Below are 16,164 nucleotides of genomic sequence, written 5' to 3'. Positions count from 1 at the left end.
TACGATAAGATCATATATATAAGACGTGCTACAACAGTACAAGAGACAGACTAAAGACCTGTGAGGGTGTGCACGGCCTTTAACCTGTAATAATGATCATATCTTAGAATTCATTTTGCATTCATAACTATATAAAGTAGCAGAAAATATAAAGTTCAAGTACCTCAAAATTGTACTTAAGTACAGGCTTCTGTTATAAAACGAATATCTTTAAGTCTAAGACTGTTGGTCGGACAAAACAAGACGTGAAGACGTCATCTTGGGTTCTGTGAAACTGGGACGGACATTTTTCACTGTTCACTAAAGACAAATCAACGAATGGAGAAAACGACCAGCAGATTAACTGAACATACAGACTGTGAACGTCCTCCTGGACGTGAGATCAGTGTCCTGATGGTATAGACAGGACAGACGGATGGACAGGTTGTCTGATGTTTGCTGAAGGTTACTGAATGTCTGTTCAGGATGATCACATGCTGCGTCTTTGTCTCATCATTGTGTCCTCTGTTTGTGTTTGACAGCGGCTGTATTATTGTTCCATCTGCACACATGACTCTGCTTTTGTTTTGGTTGCTGTTTGTTTGTTTTAACGTTTGATTATTCATTATATAACACTCTAGTTTTATGTCTTCAGGCCTCGTTTTACTGTAAATTAAGAAACCTGAGACGTGTGGAGACACGCAACCCGAGAGGAGCAGCTTCTGCAGTGGAGGGAGGAGGACTCAGTTCCTTTACTTCAGTAAAAGTACAAATACTAAAGTACTCAGTATGCAGCTGATTTTATACAGCACGTTTATGAAAAGGTCAAACATCCTGTTGTTTCTCTGCTGGTTTATATCCCAGTGAACTGAATATCTTTCAGTTTAAAACGCGACATCTAAACAAACAATTCATAACATTCATAACATTCATAACATGGACTAATCAATAATGAGAATACTCATTAGCTGCAGATTAGTTTAATGTGTTTTTGTACCGTCATCATATGTTTTGTTTCTTTTTTTCTGTTTCAAACATTCATCTGAAAAGTAATAAGAAATAAACACAGAGCTACCATATTCATCTCTGAGAGGAGGTGTGGAGGAGAGGAGGAGGTGTGGAGGAGGAGAGGAGGAGAGGAGGAGGTGTGGAGGAGAGGAGGTGTGGAGGAGAGGGGGTGTGGAGGAGAGGAGGAGGTGTGGAGGAGAGGGGGTGTGGAGGAGAGGAGGAGGTGTGGAGGAGCGGGGGTGTGGAGGAGGAGAGGAGGAGGTGTGGAGGAGAGGAGGAGTGGAGGAGAGGAGGAGGTGTGGAGGAGCGGGGGTGTGGAGGAGAGGAGGTGTGGAGGAGAGGAGGAGGTGTGGAGGAGAGGGGGTGTGGAGGAGAGGGGGTGTGGAGGAGGAGAGGAGGAGGTGTGGAGGAGGACAGGAGGACGCGTGGAGGAGGTGTGGAGGAGGACAGGAGGAGGTGTGGAGGAGCGGGGGTGTGCTCTTCTCTGCAGAGTCTCTTTGAATCCACCAGGCTCCGTCACTCAGCTCCAGCCCTCTCACGCAGACGCACCGTCTCTGTAACAGTCTGTGCGGCTCATGGACAGCCCCCCCCCCGGCTCATGGACAGCCCCCCCCCCCACCACCAGAGGAAGGAAAACTTTGAGGACTTTCATTAGAAACCGGCCGCAGACATGAAGTTCTACGGAGGCGGAGCGGCGCTGCTGCTGCTGCTGCTCGGCCGCTGCTGCTGCACCAGTCCCGGCAGGAAAGGTAGGACTGAGCCCGGGGTGAGAGCTCCGGAGAGAGAGCGAGTCGGTGCGGGAGGGAGGGAGCGTGAGTCCGGGGTGAGAGCTCCGGAGAGAGAGCGAGTCGGTGCGGGAGGGAGGGAGCGTGAGTCCGGGGTGAGAGCTCCGGAGAGAGAGCGAGTCGCTGCGGGAGGGAGGGAGCGTGAGTCCGGGGTGAGAGCTCCGGGGAGAGAGCGAGTCGGTGCGGGAGGGAGGGAGCGTGAGTCCGGGGTATTTCCCTCTGTTTCTCCGCTGCTCTGACTTGATGATTGTCCTGTTTGTGTCAGTATGAGATTGTACTTTATATTGTACAGTTTTGTAGAGAAAAGGTGTCTCTATAAGTACAAAGTTAGACCTGAATAGCGTTATTATAGGAACATCATAGAAATATTAGAGTAATAATTAAAACAGTAAATGAGCCCTCTATCAGAATCAGAAATACTTATTGATCCCCGGGGGGGTTACAAAGCATATAGTAACAGTAACGCAATATTAAGCAAATGCGTTAATTTTACTATAAACACTAATATATAATAGAGTCCTATTACTGTTCAAAACGAACCACTAATTACGATAATAACAGTTTAGACTACTATCATGGGAAAATCATAGGGACTCTGCAGAAGACAGAAAACACTGGAAACAGGTCACAAACTTAGTTCATGTAGTTCATATATATATATATATATATATATATATATTGGAGCTAAAACTGAAGAAATGCCTTTAAATGTGAGCAGAGTTTGGCTCTGAACAGAACTTCAGGGACGTTACAGGAGAGAAACCACATGTAAACTCTGTAAACTGAATTATCACCAATTAAACGTTCATTTCCTGCTGTTTTCTTTGCGTTTGAGCCAAATCTCCAAGCTGGTATGTCCTCACTGTGGGCTGGATAACCTGTATCTTCCAAACATGGAGTACAGCAGGGCTGCAACTAACAATTATTGTTTTCATTATCGATTAATCTTCTGATTATCGTCTCTTTGGTCTATGAAGTTATAATATACCACAGCAGGGAGTCGTAGTTGAAAGTCTTATGAGACCAGAATCCAGAGATGTTCAGCTTGCTGTCATATATGATGAAGAGAAGCTTCAAATTCTCACATGTGAGAAACCTGCGTGGAAAATGACTAAAACGATGAATCGATTATCAAAATAGTTGTTGATTAATCGACTAATCTTTGCAGCTCTAAATTGTTTAACTGCCTTGACCTTTTGTTTTTACTGTAAATCACCCGACAAACAGAATTTATTCATTTATTATTTATCATTTCTTTTTAAGGAGGAGGAAAATGTTACTGATAAGAACCTTCAGATTTCCTCTAGCGCCACTAAAGACGACTAAAGATGATGATGATGGTTTTGTTTTAATCACACCGTGTGTCACACCACATTATTATTTATTACATTTATTTTGATCATTTCATCGTCGACTTCATACGTTCATTCTGTGGCACTGGGAGAGAAGAAGAGAGGGATCTTCATCACCCCCATCACATCACGGATGCCTCAAAGTATTCATGTGTAGTACTCACAGTACCTTTAGAATACACGTCTGTAATGTCTAATGAGCCCCCTGCACGTATTTATACTCCCACACTCATATCATCAGATTCATGTTGAATGTAAATGTTCATAAAGTAGTGAAAGCCGACAGTAAGTTGACACATATTGTCTCTCACTTCGTCCAACCAACAGTCCCAAAGATAAGAAGAAGAATCATTTCGGTTTGTGAGGAACGTGTTTCTGAAAGATCACAACTGAGATAACTGATTGTCTTCTTTCCTAAACACTTTCTGGCTGAATTGTCAGCGGAGGCTTGCTAAGCATTATGGGAGTTCTGAGTGACGAGTGAAGTACGAGGTTTGAACATATCTCGGACCAATCGGGTTGTTCGGCTGAAAGAACGAGAGAATAAATAAGTGAATGAATGAGGGGAGGAAACGCTGAGCTCAACTCTTCAGACTGTTATCTCAGTGTGTGAGTGTGTGTGTGTGTGTGAGTGTGAGTGTGTCTGTGTGTGTGTGTGTGTGTGTGAGTGTGAGTGTGTGAGTGTGTGTGAGTGTGTGTGTGTGTGTGTGTGTGTGAGTGTGTGTGTGTGTGTGTGCGTGCGTGTGTGTGTGTGAGTGTGTGTGTGTGTGTGTGTGTGTGTGTGTGTGTGTGTGAGTGTGTGTGTGTGTGTGTGTGTGTGTGAGTGTGTGTGTGTGTGTGTGTGTGTGTGTGTGTGTGTGTGAGTTATAAGTGAAAACAGCTGACTGCACGCTCTCTTTGTCTTGACAACAATTTGATTATGTGGAGGATTCTTTATGATTGTGTTTGTGTGACTCTCCTTGTCTTGAATAGTTGTGTTGTTATATTGTTGAGGGTTCAATTCCCCCACCAAACTGTCAGCCAATCAGAGACCAGGATTCTGACAGTAGAGGTTCCAGGCACCCTGGAGGAGGTTTCAGACCTGTTTGAGGAGGTGGCTCTGATCCTTAAGCAGAGGTCCTGGGGCAGGTTGCACATGTACTTGAGAAGGTTCCAGACATATTTGAGGAGGTTCTAATGGTCCTAGATCAAGTCCTTGATGAGGTTCCGTCCTATAAGATGTGGTAGGGGTCCTGGAGGAGTTACCATTGGTCCATCAGTACCGTTGCTATGGTTACCTGTAGTTTAACACACACTGAGCTCTGATTTACAGCAGAGGTTAACGTGAACTATGATTAAAGTTATGAGTCTTGACTGTGTGTGTGTGTGTGTGTGTGTGTGTTAGACAACCTTTTACCCATAATGCACGGTGCCTGTGTCTGGTTGGTCTGCAGACCTGCTGTAACGTTCTTTGTATGTCAAACACTGATAATATAGCCCTCTGCTCTCCCGCCAAACCTCCACAGGTGAACGCCCCTCTTCTGATTGGTGGACACACTTCAGTGATTGTAATCTGCACATTCAGCAGCTTTTGGATGATTAGTCATGGAGTGTGTGTGTGTGTGTGTGTGTGTGTGTGTGTGTGTTGACCTGCTGGCTGAGTTTGTTTGTTTGCTTGTTGTTCTCTTTTTTAAACCGTCAACTGCAGTAAATGATGAAACACTGATTGTTGTGGCTGCAGAGAGACGAGTCTGAACTGACAGATCTGACCTTCAGAAACCGTGTGTGTGTGTGTGTGTGTGTGTGTGTGTGTGTGTGTGTGCCTTTTTCCCATTGAGTTTGACTTTTGGGAAAGACCTTGGCAGTGTGTGTGTGCTTCTCTTTGTGTCTCTACATGCGTGTGTGTGTGTGTTTCTTTGGAGGCAGCTAAATGAAACCGACAATAAAGAAGACGTTGGAGCCTCGTGGTAACCGTGGCAACACTATTAGCATACTGAGTTGAACCGTATTGGCTGAAAAGTACGACAACAATCAGCCAGATTCAGGACAAACTGTGCTCAGCAGGCTGCATGGATGGATGATGAGACAACCGACCAACCGGGCACAGACATGTGAAAGGCCCCCCCACCCCAATACGCCCAGACTGGAAGACACACAAAGTGACTGAGTCAGAGGCAGAACTTTTTCTAAACATGAGAACGTGTCGTTTATCAGAGATCGTCATCCGTTTGCTGAGTGTTCAGTGTCTTTTTTTACACCAGAACAGTACGCACACTAATGCTAACGCAACACACACACACACACACACACACACACACACACATATACCTGGTTTAAAGAAACTCAGCTGGAGGGGGTTCTCTCCAGATGCTCAGGAACAGCAGGTGGACTCGAGGTCCTGCAACATTGAGCCAGTCTGCGTGAACTGAAACGAGTCACATCTGTCAACCTGTGGACGAATGAAGGCGCTCCACTTACTAATGAATTGAAATGAGTGTGTGAGAAGCGGTCAGATGCAGCTTCGTGGCTGCAGGTGTGGCCTGCAGGCTCAGGACAGAGGGGGTCCCCTGCTGTACAGATTGTGAAGCCCCTTGAGGCAAATTTGTGATTCGTGACATTGGGCTTTATAAATAAAATTGACTTGACTTGACTTGGCTTGACCTGCAGACAGCAGCAGCAGCAGTGCAGCCTGGGGGATTTTCAGAGCTGGAATGTGAAGAATGTCAATAATGGAGCTGAGAAAGTGTTAGCAGGATTACACAGGCTGATCGCTGTACCTGCTCTCTCTCTGTACTGTAACATGTGAACTCCGTGTCTGAGGCAGGGGGATGAACACGTCTTCAACCTGTTTGACTCTTTCATAATAAACTGCTGTCACTGCTGGGTCAGAGTTCACACAGCTGGATCTGCAGCTGGACGTCTGTCAGCTGTTTTCACACATGCAACCAAATATCAGCGTGAGCACGTTTCTTAGTATCCATTAAAGGGTGTAGCGGGGGAGACATGTATGTTCTGAAATCACTTCACCCGAACCCTCCTTTATTTCTTGTTGAAGTAGCAATATCAAAAGTGATCTGGTAATTAGAAGAAAAAAGAAGCTATTCTGCTGCAGGAATCTGTTGTATACACATGTATACACAAACAGAAATGTCTTGCTTATTATATGAAGCTCCTTTTCTTTCCTGGCTCCTCATGTCCTGTGGTGGTCCTCAGGGTTCAGTCCGGGGGCCTCTGTCATTTCCATTTCCATTTTTAATGTTATGCTGATGATACTGACAAAAAGTCACTTTTTATTTGAAAATTGGAGCCACTGTTTGAAAGTGTTATATTCGACCTGTAAATCTCCCTCGGGGATGGCTGCTCCTCTCATTACAATGTAGTAATATCGCCAATATATCACCAATATATATCAAATTATAAATTCCCTGGAAATAGGTGCAGAGGTATTTTGAACCTTTTCCTCTGTTGGAGGTGTAGTGCTATTTGTTCAAGTACCGGAGCACAATAATCATAATGTCACTTTCAGCTGTGTAGGAAGACGACAACCCCAGTTTTAATCCCGCCTCTGATTGGTGGTTTCCAGCCTGTTTGGTTTGGTTATTTACTGTGAAAGTGTAAAAAAAACAATAACAGAAGTTCAGTCCTTGGAATTTTCCTTGAACGGCAACAGAGTGAGAAGGAAGCAGCTTCAGTCCGACAGACAAGCAGAGTCTCGCTCTGACCTGCACACACTGCTGCAGGCAGGCTGATTGGGAATACTTTGGTTCAGGATGTTCCATTCAGCTCTTCTTCTGTCCGAGAGGATCATGTGACTGTTCACAGCTGAGAGAAGAAATAAAAACTTGTTTGACTCCTTTTTATTAATGCAAGTGAACTGAGGACCGGAACAAAGCAGACAGAAGCAGCTATTATCTACATCCCGCAGAGGCCTTTTTAATTGATCCACTGACTCTCAGCCGTCACCACAATATGTCGTGACTGCACCATTTTATTTAGTGTTTCTTAGTGTGTTCGCTTTCTTTGTATTTCAGTGATATTGTTGGATGGAATTCAGGCATAAACTGATGACTTGCACACAAAGTGGTTTTGTCATTCCTACGTCAGCTGTCTCCTCTCACCGCCTGAGACAACAAGAGCTGTGATTGGTCGGCTTGTGTCCCTGGTGTTGGTAGAGATGGTTGAGGGTGAGGAGAACTTTAAACCTGCAGTAACTGATTTGTCCGCTGGTCTTAATGTGAAAACATCTGACTTGAATGTGATTTTCTCAGAGGAGCTCAAACCTGCTGAGTGTGTGTTCAACAGGACGAGCGTTTCTCAGCTGGTTGAGACATTCCTGAAGTGTGTGTGTGTGTGTGTGTGTGTGTGTGTGTGTGTGTGCGTGTGCGTGTGCGTGTGTGTGTGTGTGTGTGTGTGTGTGTGTGCGTGTGTGTGTGTGTGTGTGTGTGTGTGTGTGAGACAAGGCCACTGTGTTCCTGTCATGGCATTCTGCAGGGCAACATGATGTCTGTCTCCTCTCTCCTCTCTCTGTTTGGTCAAACACAGACTGTCTGTTTACACGTTACAGATCAGTTTAGCGTTCAGGCCGCATCATGTTTTCTGCCTGAATATCAATAAAAACACTTAACCACAGTTTAAAATCCCTCATTGATTTTGTCGAGTGAATATTTGAATTTGAGCAGGACCTTCAGCCTCAGGCGAGGTCAAACACTGAATCCATTGATTTCCATTTCATAGTTTTGAACACAAGCTTTTATGGATCGATTGTTTTATTGTTTTGAGCAGCGATGTCTCTTTCTGCTTCATCAAACACTTGAATGAAAATGAAAACAATTTATTTTTAGAGCCTCTTTTGTGCAAAATTGACAAACAGAGTACTTCATATAACACAATAAAGAGAACGCATGTGATAAAAAGTAAACAGTCAGAGCAGTCGTCTTTTTACTCACAGCAAAGTACAAAACATTCAAGTCTTTAGTCGGTGCCGTAACTTGTTTTCTGGTTTCTGTACCCAGCCAAAGATTGTCTATAAGAGAAAGAAGCTCCACTCTCTTACACTGCACTCGGATCAGTAAAGTACTGATACTAAAATGATAGTTTGGTTTGGAAACATTCTGCCGTCACAGTGACGCCTTCACAAAGCTCCGCATTATTAACAAGACGTCACAATTATTAACAGCATTCAGAGGAAAAGCAGCACATCTGCATCTGAGCAGCTGGAACCAGCAAATGGTTTCACACCAAAAATCACTTCAACCAGCAAAATAGTTGAATTCATTTTCTGTCAGTTGACTAATTGATAATAAACTAGTTTCATAGTTTCATAGTTTCACTTCTATAAACTGTTTACATTTAGAACATTTAGAACATCAAATGTTATAAACTCTTCATATATTTTGTGTGTAAAAAATCCTAATATGTAAAGTACAAGTACCTCAAATTTATACTTGAATACAGTACTTGAGTAAATGTACTTGGTTTGATGAATCCTCTGTAGTGAAACCATCAGCTGATCTCACGTCAGTTTCAGAGTTAAAATCAGATCAATAACTGAAGCTGATCAGCTTCAAGAAGCTGGTGAACAATAAGGTTCATGACACTGATCTCTTGTAGTTTTTACGTACTCACGGTGAAAGGGAAACATGAACAGGCTCAGTGAGAGATTCACAAGCGTTCAGATCTGTTAAAAGGTTGAATTGAATCCCAACTCTAGTTACTCCCCCATAGATTTTATAAATCATCTAAAAAGAGACGGCGTTGAGTTTTGGAAATCAGAATTTTTGGGCCTTTGAGCATCACAGAGTAAACGCCTGTGAAACTGATTCTCCAAGCTTTAAACCACTGGGATCTTTAAAGGGACCAGAGTTCAGATACGTTCCAGTTGTTTCTCTCAGAGAAGAACAGAAATCTGTCTGGCTGAAGGTCGCTCTCCTTCTCCTCTAGTTTCTTCTCCTCTGCTCTTTCATCTTTTATGAAGATGGATTTTGTCCTGCCGCCCTGTGAACAAGCCTTTTCTTTCCTCTCAGAGGGATTAGCCGCTTCAGTGAGGGTCACATAAACAAAGATGACAAGAAGAGAAAGAGAGCGAAGAAGAATTCACAGAGTTTCTGTTCAGATAGTCACAACACATGAACATGAGCTTCGAAACGGACGCATCAAATCATGCTAACATCATGACTGAGAGTCCATCATCAGTCACATCACTTCACCTCATTCTCACCCGACAAACAAACTGTTTAAACTTGACAGGAGAGAAACAATAAAAGTCCAAATAACTGTCATAATAGATAAAGTATCACTCATTATATATTTTCATTAAAATACAGTCATCCGTCTCTCCTTTATTGAATAAAACGTTTTTAAACCTTCTTTTAAAAACTGTAATATATTCTAAAGAACTAACATCATCTGGTTTAGATTCAAAAGGAGCATATCTTTGAATTTGGACTGGAAATGGGATAAAGACCTGGCCGGCATTTAACTTAACTTTAACTTTGAACTGGTGAAGCCGCTGATTTGAGCAGCCGTCTTGACAATTCTGAGCTTTGAGGGGAAGGAGAGCCGGACTGTTGGCCTTCATTTTCCCTCTTTAATAACTGTTTATTGAACACAAGGCCAGTGGGAAAACAGAGAGAAGCTCCTGAAGCTATGGTGACTGACTAGCAAGTTAACGGCTAGCTCCCCAGCTAGGGCAGTTCACCAACTAGCCCTGCGAGGAGTCACTACGTCACCAAGCCTAATTTCACTGCCACTACCACTTTCTGCCGAGATCAGACCTGAAGCCTGTTTGTAATGTTTAGCCATCGAAGGGGTTTTAAATGTCCCATACTCAAATGGGTCATTTTACTATAGTCGAGGATATAAAGTACAGTTTTGTACAATCTGTAAGCAGCCTAAAGATTACATGCAACAAGAAAGAGGAACTTTTCAGATGTAGTAAGAGTCATTTCATCCCAAACCTTAACTTCAGAGGTGAATCTGAATTATTTTTCTGACAGTTTTGAAACAAACTTTTGATGAGTGTTTCCTGATCCTGGTGATCGGGGTGCAGGATCACGAAACACTCATCAAAAGTTTGCTTGTTTAGTTTGGAGGATTTGTTGATCTCAGGTGAGAGGCTGCGGTTAGTTTGGGTTCAGACTCGGGTCTTCACAGTGTAGGTGTAACCAGGGTCCATCAGGCCGATCTGCAGGCAGCTGATTGGACGACTCAGGCTGTCAACAAAGTGTGGACAAACTGCAGAGAAACAACATGTTGACTGACTGACAGTTATTATGGTGAAACACTGACTGTGGTGTTAAAGAGCAGTCAGCAGCTCCTCACTCATTACAGCTAATTCAATACTGACACACACACACACACACACACACACACACACAGATCTGTCTCAGTGAGCACATGACATTCCTCTGAGAGAGAGAGAGAGTCCTGAAGATGATGAGGGAGGAAGAGGTGGAGAGAGTGTGTGGGTGCAGGTACAGCTTTGTGTGTTATCTCTTCCTTCATCTCTTGCAGGTTGTGAAACCGATAAATTCTTTTCTCCTCTCTGAGCTCTGATTGGCTGCTGCTGTGATTATGATCTGGAGAACGTTCAGTAGAAACATCCATCTTCTCAAAACGACCGACAGCAGCTAAATAACACAAACTGCAGAGACGGAAATGTTTTTCTCTCCGAGCACCAACTGAGCACGTTGATTTGTCCCACACAGGAAGAGAATTCATATATCTGTAGATATATATATATATATATAGAGAGATAACTATATCTATAGATATATATATACACAATAAACAGTCAGAAGATTCCTGTTTATGATCTTTGATAAATAGTGCTGTGTTCATCAAAGTGCCTCTTATTGCTGCTTTCTGAGCTAATTAGCCCCATCAAGCGCATAATAAGTTTCAAAGCCAACATCCAGGACCTAAAGAAGTGCTAAAGAACTAAAAGTAAAGAAAATCCAAAACATAAGAGACCTTCTCTAGACTACCTAAGTAAATAGTCCATAATTAATTTCAGCAAGGCAGGACATAATAAAAGGACACATTGGTGGCACCAGGCTTTATGACGACATCATCCACGTGCATATAGTAAATAGGAGGGGGCCCTGAATAGACCCCTGTGGGACCCCACAAAGGAGAGAGCGTGAAAGAGGCCTGAAGAAGGACCTGTTGGACTGAACCAATCCAGTATCACATGATAGTTTAATATTAATATAATATATTTTGTTTGAAATCACCTCTCCAGTATGAACTAAATACTAAATGCAGCACTTAGTGTTTACATTGACATGAGTGGAGTCTCCATTTCTTAACTGTCGTGTGTGTGTGTGTGTGTGTGTGGGGGGGGGGGGGGGGGGGTCACTAGTTATATCAGGCACCCCTGGGAAATAAAGATTTAGAAATTTGGCGCTTATGGACACATTGATCATGCAAAGTAAATAGATTTGAGATGATATATTACTTATATTTGTTATTAGATGGAGTGTTTGAAGGATAGTGGGTGGAGTACTGCTCTAAATTATGTGGACGTGACAGTGAAACTGATTAGATGTGAAAGTTAAACATCTGCAGTGTCTGTTTGATTCTTTCTGTTTGAGCTCTGCAAAGAGAACAACATTAATAAATATCTCCACACAAATTGTGTGCGATAACAAAACTATCCAATATTGAATAAGGAAATTGACTTGCAGAACACACACAACATGACTGCAGTCAAAAAGAAAGGGCAAAGGGGGGAGGGCAGCATATTTAGCCTCTCGTTCAGGTGAAGTGATCGCACCTGAGGGGGGCGGCTCCTTTCTGACGGTGTCAGTAGAAACAGCTGCATTCATTTCTACATCCTGTCACTCTCAACATGATGAAAACATGGTGTGTGTGTGTGTGTGTGTGTGTGTGTGTGTGTGTGTGTGTGTGTGTGGGTGTGGGCAGTGCCTGTTTGTCAAACCTTGAATAAAGGTCAAACCCCAAAAGCAGATAACACATTTCAAGTCAGAAACTCTGTGACAGGCAAAGAAAATTCATGTTTTTTTATTTCTGAATCGGACAATATGAAATGTGCTGACTCTACTTAGTAATTTATTAATTTACTACAAAATACAGCTCATTTATTAGATAGATTAAAACCCCATTTACAAGAGCTGAAAATGAACAGATGCCTTTTACACTATTTGGTAGATTTTATGGTTTGATTAGTGTTTTTTACCCCTTAATGATGTTTAGCAGAAAACCTATTGAAACTCCTTAATATATCAGAAGACATTAATTATTCCTTATATAACCCCAGATTAACATAACCTTTGCCAAGTAACAAAGCCAACACTGAATGTTTACAGAACTCATTAAAACTAAAATGAATTTATGTTCCATTGTGGGTTGCCAGGTTTGAACTCTTTCCAAACTCTATTGTCTTCTAAACACAGCTGATTACTGGATGGTTTGATGACGAGCTTGTTAGCAACAAGATACAACATGAAAATCTGAATTACTGATGGAGCGAGGCTAGCAGTTTCCCCCTGCTTCCAGTTTTTGTGCTAAGCTAGGCTAACCACATCCTGGATTTATCTGTGTACTGAGAAGACAGAGAACCAGAGGGTTCTAAGAAATGTTGAACGGTTCCTTTAAACATGAAGCAAGAGAAGAGAGAGAGAGGTAGAGAGAGGTGGACGACCTGCGGACGGTGATAAATAAGGCAGTTTGACCCTGACAGTTAGAACTGTTTGTCTAACCAAACAAACACACTGTGTTCCAGCAGGAGGTTTAACAGGATCAGATGATTTGGAAATTTACATTTCAGAAAAACAAAACGACACAACGGCGACAACAGAGTCAGCAGGAACATGGAGGCAGAGGAAAGACGGACAAAGAGGATTTGAAAGATCCAGTTTCTTCATGTCCGTCCTCTGTCGTTCTCTCTCTGATTCACTTGTGGTTCATCTCGCTGAGCTGCTGCAGGCTGGCGTCAAAACTGAATGAAACTATGTATTTGTGAGGAGTTTTTAAAGATGGACGTCTTCAGCAGGAACCAATGGGCTGAGAGCTGAGAGCCACAGACAGGAAGTGAGACAGGACTGACTGGAAGTGGTCAGGTTGCTGGTTTGGGTCTGAACATGAGATGTATTGACAGTTAGAAAGATCTGTAGACTACCTCGTCTCAGCTCATCTCTTGCAGCCGTTACAGCTAATTAAACATGTTTTAGTTTGTCAGCAGTATAAGAAAGCTGGAATATTGTAACTCAGTTAAGTCAGATGGATGCATCGTTGCTTTCTTGCCATTAAAATCTGTGTAAATCAGCATTGATGACATATGTTCTCCAGCTGATTATAAACCCACATATATTCTGTGTACAAATACAAAATAATCTGTACTCAATGTCCCCTTACTACCATTTTCCAGGACGTGGAACCGTACCTTTCATGTATCACATAAGCAGTGTCAGGCAGTAACGCATTACAGTAATGTGATGACTTGTTTCAGTAACAGTAGATTTAGTGATGACAGTCTGAAATTCATCACATTACAGAAACTAACCGCAGTGATGCTGCGTTACTTGCTCTCTGACTTACTGGTAGTTTAGTGGAGGGTTGATGTCAGTTTGGTGTCTCTGTGTTTGGACTGATCTAGGACCTGGTAGCTTCGGCCCGAGGGGTTCATTCTTATTCACATGTTGTGTGTTCTTAGCTGCCTTGCTAATGTTAGCCACGCAACAGTGTTATATCTTGTATAGTTTCAGGTTGATTTTCTTCCTAAAGTCTCTCTGAACATTGTTTTTACCGTCCAGATGAGAGAAGAGACCAGTTGGAAAATGATGCTGCTGCCCTTCCTTATTGGTGGAGCTTGTTTGGGCAGCATGCAGCCTGAAATGAATAACTGCAGATACAACTCACGGCTGTGATTTTCAGTCCTGAACAGACGCAGAACTGAACATAAGACAATAAAGTTCTCTTTGTAGAAAAGCAACATTATCTGTCAAAGTATCAGGTATCTATAAAGGAAAAGGTCACAATACAGAGGTCGCTATTGTTATACTTAGCACGAGTTGTTATTTACTGAATTAATTTCGTTTTTTGTTGTTACTTCATTGTTTATCTTACTGAGTCAACAATGAACCTTAAAGTTTAGAATTTGTCCTAATTTTCCTCCTTTTATCCGTCCTCGACTCGACCAATCACAGGACCCCAGGAAACACTAGTGTAATAACAAAATGAATAACTGGAAACATTTGTTTCTTCATGTACATTGATTTTACAGACAACTCTCTAAGTTAGAACCTGCTGCTGAGAAACTAGTGAAGTTTGTGAACATCTGTCTTCTGTATGATGAAAGATTATAAAAGCATTTCTGCAAAACATGCACGCACACACACACACACACACACACACACACACACACACACACACACACACAGGAAGGACTTCTTTCATATGCAGTGTGCCATACAACAGCTGTGGACGTCGTCCAAGAAACAATCTGACAGATCAGACCTGTTCCTGAACAAACAGCACTGTGAAGTCGTCACTATGAGTGTCTCTTTTCTTTCATACTAAAGGTCACAGATAAAATCTCATTAAGTGTATTATTACTATTGTTAGAAGTACTATAGTTAGTGTATATTGCTGCAGTAATACTTTACTTTACCCCCCTATTTGTCTTATAAGCAGCATATAAACATGGAGCTGTGACACACAACTCTTAGAGGATATTTACGTACTTTAATACACTTGTACTGTCCATCGCAAACAAACGTCCGTAAAACCACTTAGAAATCATAGAGAAAACACGTCCCTCATAACTGCAGAACCTGCCTGAGAATCCTCCTGTTTCTAACTTTCCTTCAGTGTCTCAGTGATCAGTGGTAGTTGTCTGTCCGTCCTTGAGGACGCTGCAGACAGGAGCTGCTGACAGCTGATTCAGCCGCTGTGATGGAGACCATGTGACTACATGTCAACAAATATATATAAAAAAAAAACAGGGCTCAAGATGTAGCCCACAGCTAACTCACAGACTCCATGGCAACATTATACTTCCTGTTCACATCCCCCAAAGCCCCCAGACTATTGTCTCAATGTTGCCTGAGCCTCTGATCATCAACAAAACATGTGCCTTTGACGTTGGACTCTTTAACTATGATGTGTTTGTGCGTAAACCTAAGCAAACCTTAACCGCAGCGCTGTCACATCACAGAGCAGGTTTATTTTTGTAACAGGTGTGGCTGTGATCCTGCTGATAGAGGCGGCGCTCCAGGAGGGCGTGGACAAACTACGGGTTTTCTCATTTATTCTGGAGGACTTGCCGGTTAAAGAGGCACAGAGGACAGAGAGGAGGAAGAGGAAGAGAGAAAGAAGGGATGAAGATGTAGTGGGAGGATGGACGAGTCAGGGGAACAGGGGAGAAAAAGAGGAAGGGAGGACGAGAGGAGAGGAAGGAAGAAAGAGACCACAGGGAGAAATGAGTGGAACGAGGCCAGAAAGAAAGAGAGATTTTAGGCTTTACAGGATTAAAATTAATGTTTTAGGTTTAAGTCCTTCTAACTTATAATGTTAGTTATATATTTACATTATAACATCACACATTTATAATCAGTGCTTTGATTTTTATTATGAAAAGATAAAGTGAATGTGTGATGAAAGGCTTCATGGGAAGTGTGTGTGTGTGTGTGTGTGTGTGTGTCCAGATGTGGACCGCTCCCCCTGAGGCTCTGGCCAATGGGCTGCCCCCAAAGTGAGCTATCAGCCAATCAGAGAGAGGCAGAGAGCCAGCGCAGGCTGCAGCTGTGTTGTCTTTGTGACATCACAGCAGGGAGCCGGCCAATAGGAATGCAGCCAGAGAAACACAGAGACCAGTGGAATAAGTTCAGACCGGAGTCATCATCAGTTTAGAAACAAATTCTCTCTGTTTCTCATCCATCTAATAAGTTAGTTTTCTGGTGTGTAACGAGTGTTACGGCCTCATGAGGGCGCCAGTGTGGCGGTAGACTTAAGTTCAGCCTCTTGGGAGAAAGTTGTCGTCACCGCTGACTCAGATCAGGTGTGGAGGGAAAACCTGCTGGACAGGTGAGAGAAACACT

Source organism: Enoplosus armatus, chromosome 21 (assembly GCF_043641665.1).
Source record: "Enoplosus armatus isolate fEnoArm2 chromosome 21, fEnoArm2.hap1, whole genome shotgun sequence".
Lineage (NCBI taxonomy): Eukaryota > Metazoa > Chordata > Actinopteri > Centrarchiformes > Enoplosidae > Enoplosus > Enoplosus armatus.
This window is presented reverse-complemented; position numbering follows the sequence as displayed.